Genomic DNA, 14,540 nt, shown 5'->3' with positions numbered 1-14,540 from the left:
AGTGACTCCGGCTAAAGAGTGCAGGCTGAGGGAGAGCTAACCTTGGCTCAATGTGTAAACATGGATCAAGAAATGATCCCAAGAGGAGCACATCCAGCAAAGCCCAACGGTATCTATACTAAAAGCAGCCTAAGGCTAAGATCTGCCCCCGCCACACTCACCGACGAGTTTCGCCCCCCCATGGGGCTTAGTCATAAAGGCATGACATTTGTGAACGCAACCAAGAACTTTAAAGGCACAATAACTGACATGATTGTGTCATCTGTGAGCTGACATCTCAGTCCAGGAAGTGGATGGTAACCCTTAATATTCCCTAAAGAAAGACAACTCTGTCCTTCTAGAGAAAAAAAGCAATGAAGGCATTATCGGGAGAAATACTTTGATCACTGTGAGAGGTAATAAATACCTGGAAGGGTTACCATGACACATTAATTAGCAGGCACATAATTAAACCTGAAAGACTAAATCTGTTGCTAGGTCCACTTTGGATAAAAACTTGCTAATAAATTTCATATGACACATGCAATTGCTTCACAAGTCAATGAAGTCAATGTAATGTGATGAAAAATCGCCTTTTTATTTCTACAGAAATAGACTCATAAAAAAAATTGTCAAAAATATTAAAATGTTGCTTCTTTGCAATATTGCAAGATGAAGGTGAACTGATTTTCCCAGATGTTTCCAGAGAAATAAATGCAATTCCAGTCATTCTCTACAGTAGGACGTTTATTTTTGGAAAGATACTCTTTAAGACGGTGCTGACTAATTCACTAGATATAAGGGCTTTACCCTTACTTCAACTTTTGTGATGCTTTTTTGAAGCTTTATTAAAGCTTGGCAAATGCCCTGTGTGTGCTGATTTTCTACTGGTTTTAAAGAGGTCCAATAGAACCCCAGCTTATTAGTATCCCCATTCAGCAGATCTCCTGCCCAGTAGTCCCCCCTGCTCTGCTGATGCCCCACTCAGTAGTAACCCCCATCTCTGCTGATGCTCCACTCAGTAGTTTCCTCAGCTTTTCTGATCCCCTGTTCAACAGTAACCCCCATCTCTGCTGATCCCCCACTCAGTAGTAGTCCCCAGCTCTACTGATCCTATGGTTTTCTGACCCTCCTCTCTCACCAGTCCCCGCTCATCTAATGCTATATGGCTCCCATGCTGCCCACCATGTATGGCACAGGGCTTGACAATTTTGCTTTGAATCTAGGAGTCAGCTAAAAAAGTTAGGAGCCAGGTGGAGGGCAGCAGGACAAAAGGGGGGCAAGTGGGACAGGAGGGGGTCAGCGCGACAGGAGGGGAAAGTGCAACAGGAGGGAGGCAGCAGGAAAGGTGAGGAGCAGCAAGACAGGAGGAAAAAGTGTCATGGGAGAGGGGCAACAGGACAGGTGGGGGGGCAGCATCACATGAGGAGGGCAGTGGAACAGGTAGGGGCAGCAGGAAAGAAGTGGTATGTGGTGTCGTACAGGGAGTTTGGTGTTAGGGCATGGTGGAGATAGGGGCCCTTTGTACAAGTAGGTGGGGTGTTGGAGGTATGGGGCCCCATGTGTACAGGTAGGTAGGTGTGTTGGGGGTATGGGAGGCTCTGTGTACAGGTAGGTGGAGTGTTGGGGGTATGGGGCCCCTGTGTATAGGTAGGGGGGGGGGGGTATTTTCACTCACCAAGGTGCAGGGTGAGGTTGATGGAGTGTTGGTACTGGATCCTGGCCAGCATTGTCCCTATCCCTAGGTGAGTGTATGGGAATAGATCAGGTATAGTGAAATGGGGCCCCTGTGTACAGGTATGGGGTGTTGTCACTCACCGAGGTGCAGGGCGAGGTTTTTGGAGTGCAGTTACTGGATCATGGCCAGGGGGGAGCTGCATGTATTGGTAACCCCTACTGTCATGTTGAAGGCGGCATTGTCGAACTCTGGCATACATCGCTATCTTTCAAACACTCGTCCATGGCTGCCATCCAGCAGGAATAATATAGACAAGGTGATCAGTACAGGAGGCCACATTCTCTGCTCCATGGGGTGTGAAGGGAGACGAGCCTGCGGTCTCCTCCGGCTCTCATAGTACTGTGCGGGGAGTTAGGGAAAGTTCTTTGCCCAAGTTCTTTGTGCACCGGAGGGCTCCACCTTGACTCTGTACACAGGGATTGAGCTTCGCTCTATAGGGCAGGAGAGAGGGGCTGGCTGAGGACATGGGGTGGGAAAAGGGAGAGCACAAAGCAGTTTGGGCTGGCGGGGGCCCAGTGGGGACCTGGTGCATGGGATTTGTCAAGCCCTGGTATAGTAGTAGTTGGTAACATTCAACTGGACTTTCTCCATATATAAAGACATTTCATATCTTAAAAAAGAGATTGGGTGGGGGTACACCTGTAAGATGAATTCTGGCACAATCCCCTGGTTAAATCTGGAAATGTAAAATGTGTTCCAGGTCTCCTCTTAAAAGAAAGGAATTGAGGAAGGGAAGGAAAAGGGAAGAAGACGCTAGAAAATGGGGATTTTTAATGTGCCCAAAAGTCAGACGATATAGCTCATAATTAAAAGCAATCTATTTTTATTGTTACATTGCAAAAAGTGTTAATACAGCACACCCTAGTTTTAACATAAAAAAATATATCATGTTATAAATATCACCATATAATACATTGTTCAAAAAATAGTGTATTTCCACACAGTACGGATCGATGCGTTTCGCCCGAATTATGGGCTTCTTTAGGATCCGATTCGCAATGTGTTAAAACTTAAAAAACCACAACCACAAGAAGTATATGCAATATGGTGTAGTATCAACATATATCCCAAAGGATATGAAAGCTGGGGTCTACCATTAATTGTCAACTTACAATATGGAATCAAAGATTGGGGATGTAGTCGCCATCAACCAGATATATATCACAATTGGAAAACCGTGTACAGCATGGGAGTAAAATCCATAAATCGCATAAACCTTCGAAGTGGGGGGGCATCCCAAATCAGACATATAAGTCCATGGTCTGTATCCATGATGGCATATATTGGTCACATTCCACAGCTTTAAAAAGTATTCTCTCTGGTCTCCGATCCAATAAAACAAGGTCAAACCACACTTAATATCAGCGTCAGCACATTTGATAGGTTATCATCTCGTTTTCAAAAAAGTGTTCATAGATATTCTAACATATTCAGAACTATCCAATAAGAAGAGTTGTTAAGACAGCATTATATGTGGAAGACAAAAGGCTTTGAAGGCCCCAGCCTATGTTCAGGATTTCTTATTCCAATTTGGCGTAGATGACCTCTTTCACGCCTGTAAATCGAGGAATTACCGCATATGAATACTTCCTCATGACACCAAGGATGGGATTATGTATTTAGAACTGAGTGATTCCACAAGTTTCACACCTTCCATCCTGTTCTTGGACAATCAACATCTACACATTCCTTGGTGGTTGGATTAAGGTTTCTTTACTACCTGTGTGGATATAAAGGTTGGGGATGGGTGTGTTCCTGACACTTATTAGAACTGAAGAAGTGGCTTGGAGAAGCTATGAAACGTCTTTTACTTTACAGAATCAGTTCAAGTGTTTGTAAAGGCTAAAAATTTTTTACCTTCAGGCATTATATTTATTCTCTTTATGAAGAGATCTGGGGTCCCTTAGACCCCAAATCTCTCATCTGAGCTGCATTGCAGCCTATCAGACACAGTTTGGTCTGATTGGCAGCTTTCCTGGCTGGTATTGGCTCCCACTGTTGTCAATTACAACCAGTCAGCCAATGAGGAGAGAGAGGGGACGGGGCTGAGTCACAGCTGTGTGTGAATGGCTTAGGAATTAACTTGATTGGGTGCCAGGGCCGGCGCTACCAGTAAGGCGACTAAGGCAGCTGCCTAGGGCGCAGCTTAACAGGGGGCGCCGCCATTCTGCACCCCGAATCAGTAGTGGACCGGCCGGTGTGGCACTCCTCATGCTGTGCCGCCTGAGCGCTACAGCAAGCGAGCCCCAGGCAGCACACACCACTTGTCTAGAGCGCACATTAGAATAGTCGGGGGCCGGGGCGCCAGAAGTGCCCTCCATAGAATCCTGGGGATCCAGCTCGGCGCTCACTGCCCTCCGGTCTCCGCCCCTCCAGCTGATTTCTGCTTGAAGAAGATCAGGAGCCGATCTCCAATCACACTCAGGGAGCTGGGCTTGTGCCTCTCCAGACGCCCCCCCCCCTCTGCTCCGTGTTCAACTTCTGGCAGAAGCAGATTGCTGGACACCGGACAGTCTCCCATCCCCCATCACATGCCGAGGACAGCATGCAAGGTGAGATGATGTGTGTCCCGTCCTCTCCCACCCCTCACACAGACAACACAGTACACTCCCCCACCCGGACACTGGCCTCACTCTTCATACATGGGGGGCTGCATTGTATGATATTGGGGGGGGGGGCTGTATTGTATGATATGGAGGGGGCTGCCTGCATTGTATCATGGGGGGGGGGGCTGTATTGTATGATATAGAGGGGGCTGCCTGCATTGTATCATGGAGGGGGGGGGCTGTATTGTATGATATGGAGGGGGCTGCCTGCATTGTATCATGGGGGGGGCTGTATTGTATGATATGGAGGGGGCTGCCTGCATTGTATCATGGAGGGGGGGGGGCTGTATTGTATGATATGGAGGGGGCTGCCTGCATTGTATCATGGGGGGGGGCTGTATTGTATGATATAGAGGGGGCTGCCTGCATTGTATCATGGAGGGGGGGGGCTGTATTGTATGATATGGAGGGGGCTGCCTGCATTGTATCATGGGGGGGGGCTGTATTGTATGATATAGAGGGGGCTGCCTGCATTGTATCATGGAGGGGGGGGGCTGTATTGTATGATATGGAGGGGGCTGCCTGCATTGTATCATGGGGGGGGGGGCTGTATTGTATGATATAGAGGGGGCTGCCTGCATTGTATCATGGAGGGGGGGGCTGTATTGTATGATATGGAGGGGGCTGCCTGCATTGTATCATGGGGGGGGGGGGGCTGTATTGTATGATATGGAGGGGGCTGCCTGCATTGTATCATGGGGGGGGGCTGTATTGTATGATATAAAGGGGGCTGCCTGCATTGTATCATGGAGGGGGGGGGCTGTATTGTATGATATGGAGGGGGCTGCCTGCATTGTATCATGGGGGGGGGGGCTGTATTGTATGATATAGAGGGGGCTGCCTGCATTGTATCATGGGGGGGCTGTATTGTATGATATGGAGGGGCTGCCTGCATTGTATCATGGGGGGGGGGGCTGTATTGTATGATATAGAGGGGGCTGCCTGCATTGTATCATGGGGGGGCTGTATTGTATGATATGGAGGGGGCTGCCTGCATTGTATCATGGGGGGGGGCTGTATTGTATGATATAAAGGGGGCTGCCTGCATTGTATCATGGAGGGGGGGGGCTGTATTGTATGATATGGAGGGGGCTGCCTGCATTGTATCATGGGGGGGGGGGCTGTATTGTATGATATAGAGGGGGCTGCCTGCATTGTATCATGGGGGGGCTGTATTGTATGATATGGAGGGGCTGCCTGCATTGTATCATGGGGGGGGGGGCTGTATTGTATGATATAGAGGGGGCTGCCTGCATTGTATCATGGGGGGGCTGTATTGTATGATATGGAGGGGGCTGCCTGCATTGTATCATGGGGGGGGGGCTGTATTGTATGATATAGAGGGGGCTGCCTGCATTGTATCATGGGGGGGCTGTATTGTATGATATGGAGGGGGCTGCCTGCATTGTATCATGGGGGGGGGGCTGTATTGTATGATATAGAGGGGGCTGCCTGCATTGTATCATGGGGGGGGGGCTGTATTGTATGATATGGAGGGGGCTGCCTGCATTGTATCATGGGGGGGGGCTGTATTGTATGATATGGAGGGGGCTGCCTGCATTGTATCATGGGGGGGGGGGCTGTATTGTATGATATGGAGGGGGCTGCCTGCATTGTGTCATGGGGGGGGGCTGTATTGTATGATATGGAGGGGGCTGCCTGCATTGTATCATGGGGGGGGCTGTATTGTATGATATGGAGGGGGCTGCCTGCATTGTATCATGGGGGGGCTGCATTGTATCATATGGAGGGGGCTGCATTGTATCATATGGAGGGGGCTGCATTGTATCATATGGAGGGGGCTGCATTGTATCATATGGAGGGGGCTGCATTGTATCATAGCAGCCCCCTCTATATCATACAATACAGCCCCCCCCCATGATACAATGCAGCCCCCTCCATATGATACAATGCAGCCCCTTCCATATCATACAATACAGCCCCCTCCATATGATACAATGCAGCCCCTTCCATATCATACAATGCAGCCCCCTCCATATCATACAATGCAGCCCCCTCCATATCATACAATGCAGCCCCTTCCATATATCATATGGAGGGGGCTGCATTGTATCATATTGAAGGGGCTGCATTGTATCATGGGGGGGCTGTATTGTATGATATGGAGGGGCTGTATTGTATGATATGGGGAGGTTGTTTTGTGTAGGCTGTATTGTGTGATATGGGAGGTGTGCTGTATTATATGGGGGGGGGGGCTGTATTGTGTGATATGGGGGGGCTGTGTATAATGGACAGTGTCCCCGTCTACCCAAATGCTGACCTCGTCTGACTGATGGTGATCTGTGATTGGCTGTCTCCATGACCTTATTCACATGGATGGCGGTGAAGCTGCATTATTACCAACCACCAACCGGGAGGAGAAGCTGAGGTTGGTGGGGACTGTACACAGGTCACAGCAGAAATTACCCCCCATCAGTGTTCCTTTAAACTGCTTCCCACCTCACTACATCAACCACTGCGCTCACACTTGCGTAATGCAGAGATCTTCTGGCTCTTGGCTGATGTAGTGAAGGTAGGTCATATGGGGGGGGGGGGGGGGGCGGCAATTTTTATTTTGCCTAGGGCGGCAAAAATCCTTGCACCGGCCCTGTTGGGTGCCCTTGCTCTTGGGGCACTAGGCAGGAAGGAGGGCCCAGGAACGCCAGCAGAAGAGGCTGATCCATGCAAGAGTATGGTTATAATCATTTGTTACTTTAACATCACTTTCAGTTGAATGTGACTAGCAAATACTAGCTATCTCAGCAAAAGGTATTATTAAAGGAGATTGGAGTTAGCAAAAAAACAAACGTTGCATGACACTACTGTTGCAGAGTGCGATCACTGGGTGCAGCAGAGTCCATTCAGATAAGACATTGTGGAGTAAACAGGAACTGGCTTCTTTATTGGAACATAATCACAGATATCAAAGATATCACCTTCTCATTTGTAAGAAGAACACAGACAGGAAGAGATAACCAACAAGTACAGTACAGTGTACAGGAAATACAATACATCATAGAAACTGCATAGCATATCACTGAGCATTAGCGACATCTAGTGTCCTATTTATGAACTGCAATAGACTAAGCTTAAAGTTGTTGTATCTCCAACAACTACAGCTCTAAGACCAAGAACCCAGTGATCACCTGACTATGGATCACTCAGATGCTGGTCTGTTTGCTGTACAGAGCAGTGACTGTCAGTTACTACACCCCACTCTGCTTCTCCAACACTCACTGGAGCACCAGGCTGGGGAGGGGGCAGGAGCGGCTGGTGGCTCACAGCTGTTCCCTTGTAGGAGGAGGAAATCGGCACTCTTTAGCCGGAGTCACTGGACCTGGACAATGTTGTCAGGATCCTTCCCAAACTTGGCATGGCTCTGCTCCATAAGCTGACAGTGGGCAAAGAAATAAACCAAGCCATTTAGCTAGCAGAAGCCAAAGTAATAAAACTTTTTTTCCACCACTGGAGAAGAGCCAAGGAAATAAATTGACTTCAGTCTGCTACCTGCAGGGCTCTGAGGGTGATCACGTAAATGGATGCAAATATTGCATCTTTTTTTGTTACAGCAGTAAGATTGCTAAGGTGTTAATGAAGCCATCCCTCCCGTTGAGCAGAGTTGATTACTTATCAGTATTTTACCACTCCTTTATTGTCCATTTAGCAGGTTGGTGGAGGAGAGGTGACACCCAGGGCCACTGATAAGGCAGTACAACTGGTCCTGTAGCACTGGACCCAGGCCCCATCAGCTAAACAGGGGGGGGGGGGGGGCAGCTTTATTGATCATTTCTGCCTAAACAAACAAATGGATTTTTAGTGGACCACACTTCCACACCTACTTGCTTACCAGTGCCTAAATTACATTACCTGGGAACCGTAAGGTCAACAGAGGGGACCAGAAGGTGGCAGCAAGGGAGGGACTTTTTTTCATTTTTGGGTCATAGGTTGACAAAATTATTGCCGTTGTTTACTAAAACCTTGGGGGGGGGGGGCAGGTGGAGTGTAGGCAGAGTTGGGGGGGCTCCGTCAGGAAGCCTGTATGGGACCCCATGATTTCTAACAGCGGCCCTGGTGACACCACTGTAATATTTAACCCTGACAGTAAAAGTGGTGTCACCCTCTTGGCTCTAATGTCAGCCAGAATTGCATGAATCACAAAAGTGGCAGAACTAAACTACAAAGCATTCTGCAGATAAGAGAGACCATACATGAGTATTTGAACTGTGTGGTTAGTGGTTTGCCTGAAGGTTAGCTGTAATGACGGCTAAAGAGAAGGACATCTGTGAGTTTTGCTTAGTAGTTTAAATATGGATAAAGATCGAGAGGTAAGGTCAAGCACATTACTTATTTCCTTATTCTGCATTAATGATAATACTAATTGTAGATTCATCTATCCTCCCTTCTCAGAGTCATACGCTTGCTTAAATAATGGAGGTGAAGTGTAATTGTAATCTTATTAATATAACTTACTTTATCATATATCAACCAAAACTATGATTAGAAAGACAATAGACTACAAAAAGGCAGCACACACCTCTGCTATTAAGATAACTTTGTAGAAACCAGTTTATAAATGGTGCTGTTAGCAGAATGTATGGCTAGCATTGGTTAGTCAAATTCAACTGGACTTGTTCTGTAATATTAACGTGACCCTGTACAGAACATTAAATTGGCTACAAAGAATACCCTTCAGAAGAACATATTAAATATACTTCCTTTTCCCACTGCCATTATTAAAGAGGAATGTTCCACGGAAGTCTTCTGGAGAAACTGACGCTTCCAGAAGTGTTGATCTTCAGGTCCCTCATAGGCTGGGTGCTGTGTGTTTGAGGCTCACCAGACATTGAACAGGAGGTAGCAGCTCGGATGCACCTGTTTCAGTTTAAAATTGCATACACCAAACCACGGTATCTAAAAATCTCCATTAGTAATGCTTTTAAAGCCTTTAGAGATGACCAGTTTAGAGTTTCACAGGAGGTCTGGGGCAAAAATTATTGCTCTTCCTCTATCGTTCGCGGTGATACCACACGTGTGATCGGATCACTGTTTGCATATGTGTTGGTGTTTACGCATTAACAGGGAGGAAGAGGGCGTTTAAAAAAAAATATATATATATATTATTTAAATTCTTTATCTTATTATAACATTTTTATGTATTTGTTTATTTTTTTTTTACACTGTCTCTTTTTTTTATCAACTTTATTGCTTTCAAAACATCCCTTGTGAAAGCATGGGCAATGACAGGTGCTCTTTATGGAGAGATCTGGGGTCTATTAGACCCCAAATCTCTCCTCTTGGCTCTAATGCAGCCAATCAGACACATATTAGTCTACTTGAGTGCTGCCCTGGCCGGTAACGGCTAAGTTAACAAAGAGCCAAAATCAGAAATGACAAAATCTTCGTCACTTCTGGTTTTTGGGGTCACAGAGGGACACATAATTTCCTCTCTCTCTGTGTAGTGCCACCATTGCTGCTGGTCGCATCGCTCCTGGGCTCTGGAATCGAATGGCAGAGACCGGGAAAGGTAGTGGTGGCGATGGGAGGGTGCCACTTCCAGTAAAGAGGAAATCACCGTCTGCAGATTTTCATACCGGGATGATGCCTACAGGTGCAGGCATCATCCTGGTATAACCACTTCAACCCAAGGACATCAAATGATGCAATCGGGAAGTGGTTTAAGACATTTTATCACCATGTAAGCAGTTTCTTAGGTTCTGATGAGTATCACGAACATACCCCAACATCATAGCCACTCAGGTGACTTCTACCATAATTTCAGTATGATGGAATGTGTTGAGGAAGATGCTGATTGTCTAAGGACATGATGGAACTTGTGAAAGTTTTTAAATCCAATTACCATGATGCTATAAAGTCTAGGATAGGTTGTAAATCTCTCCACTGGGACAAAAAATGGTGGTAAACCCAAAATTTAACAGTTGACACCAAGACACGAGTTGAGGGTAAATATTCTAGAGTAACACATAATGAATCATTTAGAATATATAAAATATTGAGTGTTATAAAATAATAAGTGACTATTAGAGCCGGTCAACACTAGCGCGACTTGTCAGGCTGACAAGTCGCGCTCCCTCGTGGTCCATTGACCGCTACAGGACCCGTTCTAATAGGAGCGACACAAGTCGCTCCGACTTAGAAAAAGGGTCCTGTACTACTTCGGGGCGACCTCGGAGCGACTTGCATAGACTTCCATTATGTGAAGTCCCTGCAAGTCGCTCCAAAGTCGTGGTGCATGGTAATGCACAAGTTGCCCCCGAAGTAGTTAGGAGTCGTGTCGCCTCAGTGTGAACCGGCTCTTAATAATAAAGTGAAATAACAGTTAATTAGGCTTAATGAAGAGGAGAAAGTCCTAAGCTGTGTTTTGTGTTGCTTGCCCAGAATAATAAAGTTTTGCAATTGGTGGATTTTACAGTGTGCCACCTGCTTTTTTCATTGGACTTACTGATAGTTCGTGGGAAGGATGAATCTCTTCTTGGTGTCATCCAATAGAGCGACTCACTATCCTAATATCTAACTCTTCCCCATTGTACTAAAAAATTGTTTTTGTCTCTGGATTTTTTTGAGAGATATGATGATCTCCCAGCCCTGAAGGTGAAAGAAAAATCCAAAATTTTGAGTGGTCAAATATGATAAAGAGTTATGTACTCTTTATCATATTTGGCCACTCGGAATTTTGGACCATTGTTCCAATGACACCTGTTTAAGAGTTATTTTGTGTTCCATAGATAAAACTTCCTGTTGTGTCAATGGGAAAGAAAGTAAAGGTAGCTCTCCCCAATGGGAAATAGAAGGTAAAAGAAAAACCAGACAGAGGTTTGAACCATTCTGTACTCTTTCCAAAAAAAGTTTGGCTTCAGATTTACTTTTGGCTTCAGAGACACTCAAGTGCAAGAACTGATAAAATATGCTTCAAATCCCTCAGCATAAAATAGGCTGCAATCCAATCCACAATAAAAAAAAGGCTTAAACACGAACCAACTTTATTTTACACCCTTTTGTGCATTTTATTCTGCCTTTAATCAAAGACTGGCCATGTTTGATTGAGTCTAGGATTTCACATATAGCGAGGAACAAGAGAATAGACATTCCCGATGGATGGAAAACAAATAGGAATAAGCATCTGGAAAGCCTAGTCCTTGCTGATTAAGGATCAGAACAATTAATTAGGCGGGCCCGGGAAATGTCAACGGGACTTGAAGACTTGGCTGTAGTTTCTGCCGACATTCAGCACATTCTGAACACGATCTCAACGCAGCATCTGTGGGAAGGCAGGTATTCATAAATCAAGAGCGCCGGTAAAAATTAGTAAACTAACCATCTTCGGGGATGCCAGGAAGTTGTCGTGGGGCTTCCAACGAAGTCGGAAGATTGATAGATCTGCATGTTTCCATGCAGTTGGGCCTTGGTAAAGGTCAAGCTCAAAGCAATTAGAGAGAAACATTCAATTGACCTAAATAGTAGATGTCCTGCTAATAGCGGTCCAAGGAGGGTTTTCTAACCACTTGACCTCCAGAAGATTTACTCCCTTTAATGACCAGGCCACTTTTTCTAATACGGCACTGCATTACTTTAACTGGCAATTGCGCGGTCATGAAATGCTGTACCCTAATAAAAGTTATGTCATTTTTTTCCCCAGAAATAGTGCTCTTTTGGTGCAATTTGATCACCATTACATTTTCCATTTTTTGCACTATAAACAAAAAAAGATCGTCAATTTTGAAAAAAAGTCACTATGTGTTACTTTTTGCTATAAAACAAATCCAATAAAAATTGAAAAAAATCGAATTTCTTCCTAAATTTAGGCCAATATGTATTCTGCTACATGTTTTTAGTAAAAAAAAAAAATCCCAATAAGCATATATTGATTGATTTACACAAACTTTATAGTGTTTACAAACTATGGGATATATACTAGAATTTGTATTAATTTATTTTTTTATACTGGTATTGGCGACAATTAGTGACTTGTGGGACTGTGATACTAACTGACGCTTCCGACAGTTTGTGGGAACCAGTGACACTAATACAGTGATCACTGCTAAAAATATGCACTGTCACTGTACAAATGACATTGGCTTGGAAGGGGTTAAACATCTAGGGTGATCAAAGGGTTAAATGTGTGCCTAATCAGTCTTTGTGTTTACTATGTGTGTGCTGCTTTTACTAGGGGAAGGAATATATTCTAGTCCCTGTTTTGCAGGAACACATAACCTATCCCTCCCCCTGTCAGGACTGAACTCTGCCTTGTATACATAGGCAGAGGTTAGTTCTGAGTCACTGCCTGGCAATTGGCAGGTGCTTCCGGATATCGAGTGCCTGGCAACTGCAGGTTGACTTTCCTCTGCAGGTGGAAATGCCAAATCCCATATATATATATATATATATATATATATATATATATGTAATATATATATGTATATATATATATATATATATGTATATATATATACACACATGATATACAGCTGCGGCCCTGTGGTTAAGGAAAGGATCAGAGAGGCCTGCTGACATAACATGGGTGCTTTAACCCTATCAGGTCCAGGGTATATATATCCTTATGATTAGAACATATTAAACAGACTTGCACTATGGCAGTTCAAAGTCAACCTGTATATTGTCTATAGACCCTTTTTTGGTGGTTTGGGTCACTAGTGGCTGCACATTTTTCTACATGGTCTAATAAGAGCAGGTCACAGTCCACTGTTGTTATATCTACTGGCCCCTCTATAATACCATTTGTGCGCTTACCACCTGGCGGTTCGCTCCACCCACAGCTCCCGGGCAAGACTAATTAAGTGCCCATCCATTGCACCTGTCACTTTGTGAGAAATTATTCCAATCTCATTTTGATTTTGTGATTAGTGTATGTTGCTTATCAATTGGGCATTTGGTTTATTTCCAGAAGACGTGAACTTTGCTTCATGAAACGCTTTGAGTAGGAATATATCAGTGCCTGGTTTACATCATATACTCCTGCTGCCATGTTAATTACAGTGTGTTATATGGCCTTATACATCAACACATACTTGTTTATTCTTGTCGAAATGTAATTTTTATTCTGATTTTTATTGTACAATATCAAATCTGAACAATAAAGACATAGAACTTTTTTTTATACAATATGGTTTAAAAAGTGGCTGTTTTTTACCTGCCATGACTCTTCACCATAGACACTCGCTTTATGCATAGAAATGTATTGTCTATAGCAAATAAAGTAATCATGACGGGGCAGAGGAGGTTGAGCTCACATGTGAGCAGGCGGCATGGGATCTTGGGGGCATGGAGCCTAAGGGCCAGCAAATGTTCTACCAGGGACTCCTTTACAAACATTTGGACAGTGTGCTGACCCTAGATCATGACCCCTAAGTTCAACTTGGTTTTACATGTAGACACCAACCTGCACAAACTGGATGTGAACATTGGAAGCATTTAGGGAGTAGAGGAGAAGACAGTTGTTGTGTTGCAGAGATGAAAAAGATCCAGAAAATAGACCAAGGGCATGGGCAGGCAGCAGACAAGTGAACCCATGGGGAAGAGCCAAAGTAGTTAAATGATAAGTAAGTCAAAACAGCCAGCAAGCAAAGCCACTGGGAAGGGGTTCTCAGGAAAACAGAAACGTTGCTTGGGTGTCAGACACTGGTACTTCGGTAAGAGGTGCGGTAAGAGGCACGTGTCAATGACTTCACTGGCAGAGGGGAAGCTGTCCAAAAAATTTTGGCCTCATAGTGACACAGGTAATGACGCATCCTCCCCCCCCCCCCCAAAAAAAAAAATTATTTGGCCTCCAAGACTCTGCTCTTACCTGGTTCTCCTCCTACCTATCTCAATACGCCTTTAGGGTCACCTACAACTCCACCTCCTCCTCCTCTCCTCTTCCTGTAGAAGTTCCCCAAGGTTTCATCCTCAGACCTCTTTTATTCTCTATCTACAACTACTTCCCTGGTCAGTCGATACCCTCACATGGCTACCAAAACCATTTCTACGCCCTCAACACCCAAAATGTTCTCTCTCTGGTAAGGAGATAAAGAAGAACCCCACACCAAAAATAAATGACATGGGGTCCCCTCCAAAATCCCTATTAGACCCCTATCTGGACATGCAGCCCAGAAGACCAAGAAAGAGGTCGGGACGAGTGAGCAACCCCACCCTCCTGAACCACATGGGCTACATGACCTCAACATGGGGGGGCACTTTGCCAG

General features: G+C 45.2%; 1 protein-coding gene across 1 annotated transcript in view; it reads right to left on the bottom strand.

The window, feature by feature from the left end:
• The window catches only part of SORCS3 (sortilin related VPS10 domain containing receptor 3), a 1,013,788-nt gene that overhangs the window by 726,843 nt on the left and 272,405 nt on the right, over positions 1-14,540 (bottom strand). The gene's annotated exons all lie outside the window — the stretch shown is intronic.

This window comes from Pelophylax lessonae, assembly GCF_965119305.1.
Source record: "Pelophylax lessonae genome assembly, chromosome: 9".
Taxonomy (NCBI): Eukaryota; Metazoa; Chordata; class Amphibia; order Anura; family Ranidae; genus Pelophylax; species Pelophylax lessonae.
This window is presented reverse-complemented; position numbering and strand designations above follow the sequence as displayed.